The following is a 6,000-nucleotide window of genomic DNA, read 5'->3' on the forward strand; positions in this document are numbered from 1 at the left end:
TTCTATGCCTTTTCTCACAAGAGGCCTCATGCAAATGAAACTACTACTAAAGCCTTCCTCAGCCTGGGATCTCAACATCATTTTTGCTATATTCCTGGGGAGTCCATTTGAGCAATTAGGTGTCACCTCAATTAATAATCTCACATGGAAAACCATCTTTCTGTCAGCTATAACCACAGTGAGAAAAATCAGTAAACTCTATGCACTAGCTATAGAGTGGAATAAAGTTGATCTAAAGTCCTTTCTGCAAAGCTGAATCCATGGGCTATCCTCCATAGGGAACCCCTGTATGTTTTGGGATGAACTCAAGAGTAATAGCACTTTCACCAGGATCTCTTCTCACCACCCTGAACTGCTTCATAGACTATCTAAGTGGGAGGCACCAGGCGAAACATCAATCTCCCGCCGTCACCACTTCCTCCATCATATTGGGTGTACTTCTCCGCCGAGAGTCGAAGAGATTGCCTGCACCACCAAGCCCACCACTGGGGCCAACCAGCCGTGAAGGAAACAGCCGGCACCAAGCAGGAAGACATGGAGCCATCAGACGGCAAGACGAAGGAGACTTCCAATAGAGCAGTGTCTCTCAAACTAACAGTGGTGTGCTCAAAGAAATTCCAGGTGTACCATGAAAGATTCCAGAATTTTACCTTATTTTAAAAATTCCCTTCATAAGTATACACGAATAGATGACATGTCTGCCAATGTTATGAGCATCTGTGTGTGTAAGGATACAACCGCCAAGTCAAGCATCACTCTTTGACGTGAATGGTCCTTGAAAACTAACAGCAAGTAATTTTAGTTTGATTTTTTTAATGCTTTGTTACCGTTTGTATCTTTTTATCTTTGTAAACTTGGATTTTCGGCTCTGACAAAAATTAAATTTAAAAAAAAAGAGAACTGAAGATGGTGGATGACACCACATTCAGAAAAAACCTGAAGACCCACCTCCTTGACAATTCACTGTTTCAGCTTCTGTATAGCACACCTCTAGGTCCCTCCTCTTGCTTCCCCATGCCCTCGTTCCCTACTACTTTCCCACTTCCTCTTTGATCTGTCGCCTTGATCTTGTATAGGTTTGTGTGACTCGCAAATGGAAGATTAGATTAGATTAGAAATGCGTGTTTGCTTGTCGACTATCGAGCGGCATTTCGAGTTAATTTGCACTCAACAAGCACATCCGTCGCATTGATTAGCAATTCTAGTCTATCTACTTTAGTTTCATCGTTATTACAATTACCCAAACATAGCTTAAAGAACTTTAAATAAATAACTCTCAAGTTTAATTTTTTGGCTTTGCAACTTTATAATTTTGATTATAATGTGCCGCAAGAAACATTTGCTCCGTTTAGTGTGCCAGAGCTAAAAAATGTTTGAGAGACACTGCAATAGAGGGTTAAGTGACTTGCCCAATATCCCAAGGAGCAGCAGTGAAATTTCAACCTAACGTCCTGGGTTGTCAGGCTGGCACTCTGACCACTAAGCTATTTATTCCTCCACTCCATAGTTTATGTGCTTTATAAAGAGGCTCAGAAACCCAGATGTCTATCCATCTTCCTTACTTCCATTGCTTTCAATGGAAGTAAATCCCAATATCTCAATCTGTCCTCTCTTTTCTGGAGCCATATGGTAACTCTAAGCATGGGGGAACAGAGGCCGATGCTGGCCAGACTTGTATGAGCTGTGTCCTGCACGTAGTGAGGGACAGGTGAAGGTTTGACAACTCCAGTGTGTTGATCATTTTGTCACTTCAAGTGGGTGAACCAGTAAGTTGAATACTGCCAGCAATACACCGTGTATTGTCTCCATTATGTTTCAGTGCTTGTATGGTGGTGAGTTCACAAGCAGCATTTAAACATGGGTGACCTGGACTTTGCAAATTCGCTTTCATCCACCTAGACCGGGGTGTGCGCTTTTTATCCGAAAGACTGTACTCATGGGTAGGAAATGTATATTGACTCAGTGGCTTTCGCCTCAACCTCCTTCTCTACAACAGTGGCGATCACTCATGTTACATCAAATGTTGTTGGAACGTAGGGACATTATGGACTTGACAGCAAAAAAGGGAAGGCTGTTTCGCCAATGCTGGTACCTATTTAGTTTAACTTGTGTTACGAATATTCAACAACAACTTTGGGATGTGTGACCTGATTTTCACTCCTACATGGTTGGTTTTCTTTCATTAAGTTTGCCCAGGTGGGGTGGGGAGGGGATGTTTGGGTGGGTTGGGGATTTGGGAAAGTTTTGTTATCTCCCAAAATGTTAACGTTGTCTGTATTTCAATGTGAACTTGCTGATATAATAAAAATTACTTTCCAAAAAAAAAAAAAAACATGGGTGACCTGGGCCACACGGAATGGTTTACCTTGTTGGGTAAACTGGATGAACCAGAAGGGTCTTTTTCTGCTGTCATATACTGTGTGTTACAAAAATATTGGAGATGGAAAACTTCATGTTAGTCCCTAATCCTTACAAAAGCAGCCCCTTCTAAAGAAGAAATTTTGCCAGTTGTCCTCTTTATGAAGCTGAATAGAACAAAGACTGTGCTAAGAAAGACGAGTATACGACATTACAGAAATAATTATCGTATATGTATATAGATGGTCTAAATAGGTAAGATTCACCTATATTTAGCTCATGTATTATAACACCACTACTGAAGCTCATATATTGTAACACCATTACTGGAGCTCATGCAAACCGCTCAGATTTGACTCCCCAGTCATTAGTAGCGGTATAGAAGCTTCCAATATACGGTAAAAGTTACAGGCCTTGTTATTTATTACTAACGTAAAGCATGTGGTGGAAATAAAAGAGTTTGGACTCAGTAATGTTGCCGTCGCTGTCCTCACGCGCCTTCCTATGCCTCAGGTACAGCTTCCAGAGAAGCAGTAAGTGAAAGATTTCAACGGAAAGGCATTCGCCATTTGCATTTTTCCAATACTCTCTGCAGTTTGTTTTCTGAGTTTCTGCTTAATCAGTCGGGCAGCTTTTAAACAAGTCACAACTCTAGCCTCTCAAAGCACCTGTGAAGCCAATTAAAGAATGAAAATAATTGTCTTTAGTTCCCACCAGATAACGTTTCTTAGTCTACTGAATTCCAGAGAACAGATAGTGTTCCCAATTATTTACTCTGAGCCACCCCAGCTGCAGCAAGCAGGAGTAACAATAAATTAAAAATGCAGAGTTAACCCCTAGCTGTCCTCACTTCCCACAGCTGACGGTTACAACCGTGATCTAAAATTTGTCAAACTGGATCAGACCAAAGGTCCATCTAGCCCTGTATCCTGTTTCCAACAGAGGATAGTCCAGGACACAAGTACCCAGAAGAGACCCAAAAAGTAGCAAAATCCCATGCTACTGCTCCCAGGGATAAGAGATGAGGTGTGGTCTAGTGGTAGAGCTGCTGTCTCAGCACCCTGAGGTTGTGGGTTCAAATCCTAGCACTGCTCTTTGTGACCCTGGGCAAGTCACTCAATCCTCTGTTGCTCCAGGTAGAAAATAAGTAAACCACTTTGAATGTGTAACCACAAAAAGGGGGTATAGAAGTCTCATTCCCTTTCCCAAGGTCTGCCTGAATAATAGTTTATGGACACTTCCTCCATAATTTTGTCCAGCTCTTTTTAAAATCTAGGTACATTAACTGTTTTTGCCACTTGCTCCACCAGTGAGTTCCGCAATGAATGAAAAAAAATATTTTGTTTTAAAAAGTGCTACTCTGTAAGTTAGCTTGGAAGGCTGTAAGCCAGAGTTTATCCCCTGCCATTCGGGGGTAGTTGAATAAGAAACGGGTGCATAGAAAAGCATTTAACATGACAAGCAGGTACTTAAAGAATTATATGGCCCTGTATGGGCCTAAAGCAGTGGCGTGCAGTCAGAGCCTTCAGGGGACTTGCCCCACCACTTAAAGGCCCTGAGATCACTGCTCTAAATTTGATTGGTTGAGCAGGCAACAGGTAGCTGCTGCTCAGCCAATCAAATTCAGATCAGAACTGTCAGGGCCTTCAGGGGTTTCACAGAATCGGCAGCCCAAGAGCCCTGCTTTTTTTTTTTTTTTTGGGGGGGGGGTTACTTTTTGTTTGATGCAGTTTGACTGCCTATTCAACAAATCAAACTACATCAAGCAAAAAGTAAACAAAATAAAAAAAAAGCAGGGCTGTAGAGCTGGGGTTCACTGAGTCCCCTGAAACAAGGTTACCAGATATTACTTTAGTAAAATCCAGACCCTTAGACTCCCCCACCCCCAGGCCAGCCCACTTCAACCCATCCCCGCTTTAAGAACATAAGAACTGCCATACTAAGACAGACCAAAAGTCCATCAAGCTTTCACTTAAGCCTACGGTTTTCTGTGATGCCACTGAAATAGTTTTATTTAAAATGGTTTTTGCCAAGGATTCAAAACAAAAATCCTAAATTAATGGATATTTTCTTTCATGTATTCAGGTATTTTCTTTCAGGTATTCTTGTCTCCAATAAGATCTATGTTTTCAGTTCGATTATTGTAATGTATTATTGCTGGGTTTGCCCAAGAAATGGATTAGAGAAGTTCTGAATGCAGGAGCGTGCTTTCTGTTGGTCACATCAAGAAGAGATGGTGTAACACCATTATTAATTGAGTCATTGGTTTCTGATGCTATCTAGAGTGAACGTTAAGATCTTGTTATTAACATTTCATATTTTGAAGGATGATACTCCCATATATTTAAGATCTAGGTTGAGCAGATATTCCTCAAGACGACAGTTGAGATCAAGAGCTTCTTAGAATTCCATTGAGATTCAGATCAAGAAACAGCTGTCCCAAGGAAATAAAACAGGAGATAATGTTAAGAAATTTTTTAAAAACTGCTGAATACCTGGTTATTTTGTGCATAGAAGATTTGTTTTATTTTACGGTAACACCATTGCAGATTATTTTATATTACGGTATAAAGAAACATAGAAACATGATGGCAGATAAAGGCCAAATGGCCCATCCAGTCTGTCCATCCACAGTAACCATGAGTTCATCCTCTCTCTAAGAGATCCCACTTGTCTATTCCAGGCTTTCTTGAATTCAGACACAGTCTCTGTCTCCACTACCTCTACCGGGAGACTGTTCCACGCTTCTACCACACTCTCTGTAAAAAAAAGTATTTCCTTAGATTACTCCTGAGCCTATCACCTCTTAACTTCATCCTTTGCCTTCTCATTCCAGAGCTTCCTTTCAAATGAGACTCAACTCATGCACATTTATGCCACCTAGGTATTTAAACATCTCTATCATATCTCCCCTCTCCCGGCCTTCCGACAATGTATACAGATTGAGATCTTTAAGTCTGTCCCCATACGCTATTTTAGCAGCCTACCTCGGGACTAACTCCATCCTTTTTATATTTTTTTGAAGGTGCGGTCTCCAGAATTGTACACAATATTTTAAATGAAGCCTCAACAGAGTCTTATACAGGGGCATCAATACTTCTTTTATCCGACTGGCCATACCTCTCCCTATGCACCCTAGCATCCTTCTAGCTTTCGCCGTCAACTTTGCAACCTGTTTGGCCACCTTAAGATCATCACATATAATCACATCCAAGTCCCATTCTTCATTCGTTCACATAAGTTCTTCACCCCCTAAACTACTTTTCCTTCAGCCCAAATGCATGACCTTGCATTTCTTAGCATTAAATTTTAGCTGCCAAATTTCAGACCATTCTTCAAGCTTCACTAGGTCTTTCTTCATGTTATTCACACCATCTGAGGTGTCTGCTCTATTGCAGATTTTGGTATCATCCACAAAGAGGAAAATATTACTTGACAGCCCTTCAGCAATATCGCTTATAAAAATGTTAAAAAGAACAGGCCCAAGAATGTAACCTTGAGGCACACCACTGGTAACATCCCTTTCCTCAGAGCAATCTTCATTGATCACTACTCTCTGTCACCTTCCACTCAACCAGTTCATGACCCAGCCTGTCACTTTAGGACCTATCCTGAGGGCACTTAGTTTATTTATTAAACATC

This window comes from Geotrypetes seraphini, chromosome 6 (assembly GCF_902459505.1).
Source record: "Geotrypetes seraphini chromosome 6, aGeoSer1.1, whole genome shotgun sequence".
Taxonomy (NCBI): Eukaryota; Metazoa; Chordata; class Amphibia; order Gymnophiona; family Dermophiidae; genus Geotrypetes; species Geotrypetes seraphini.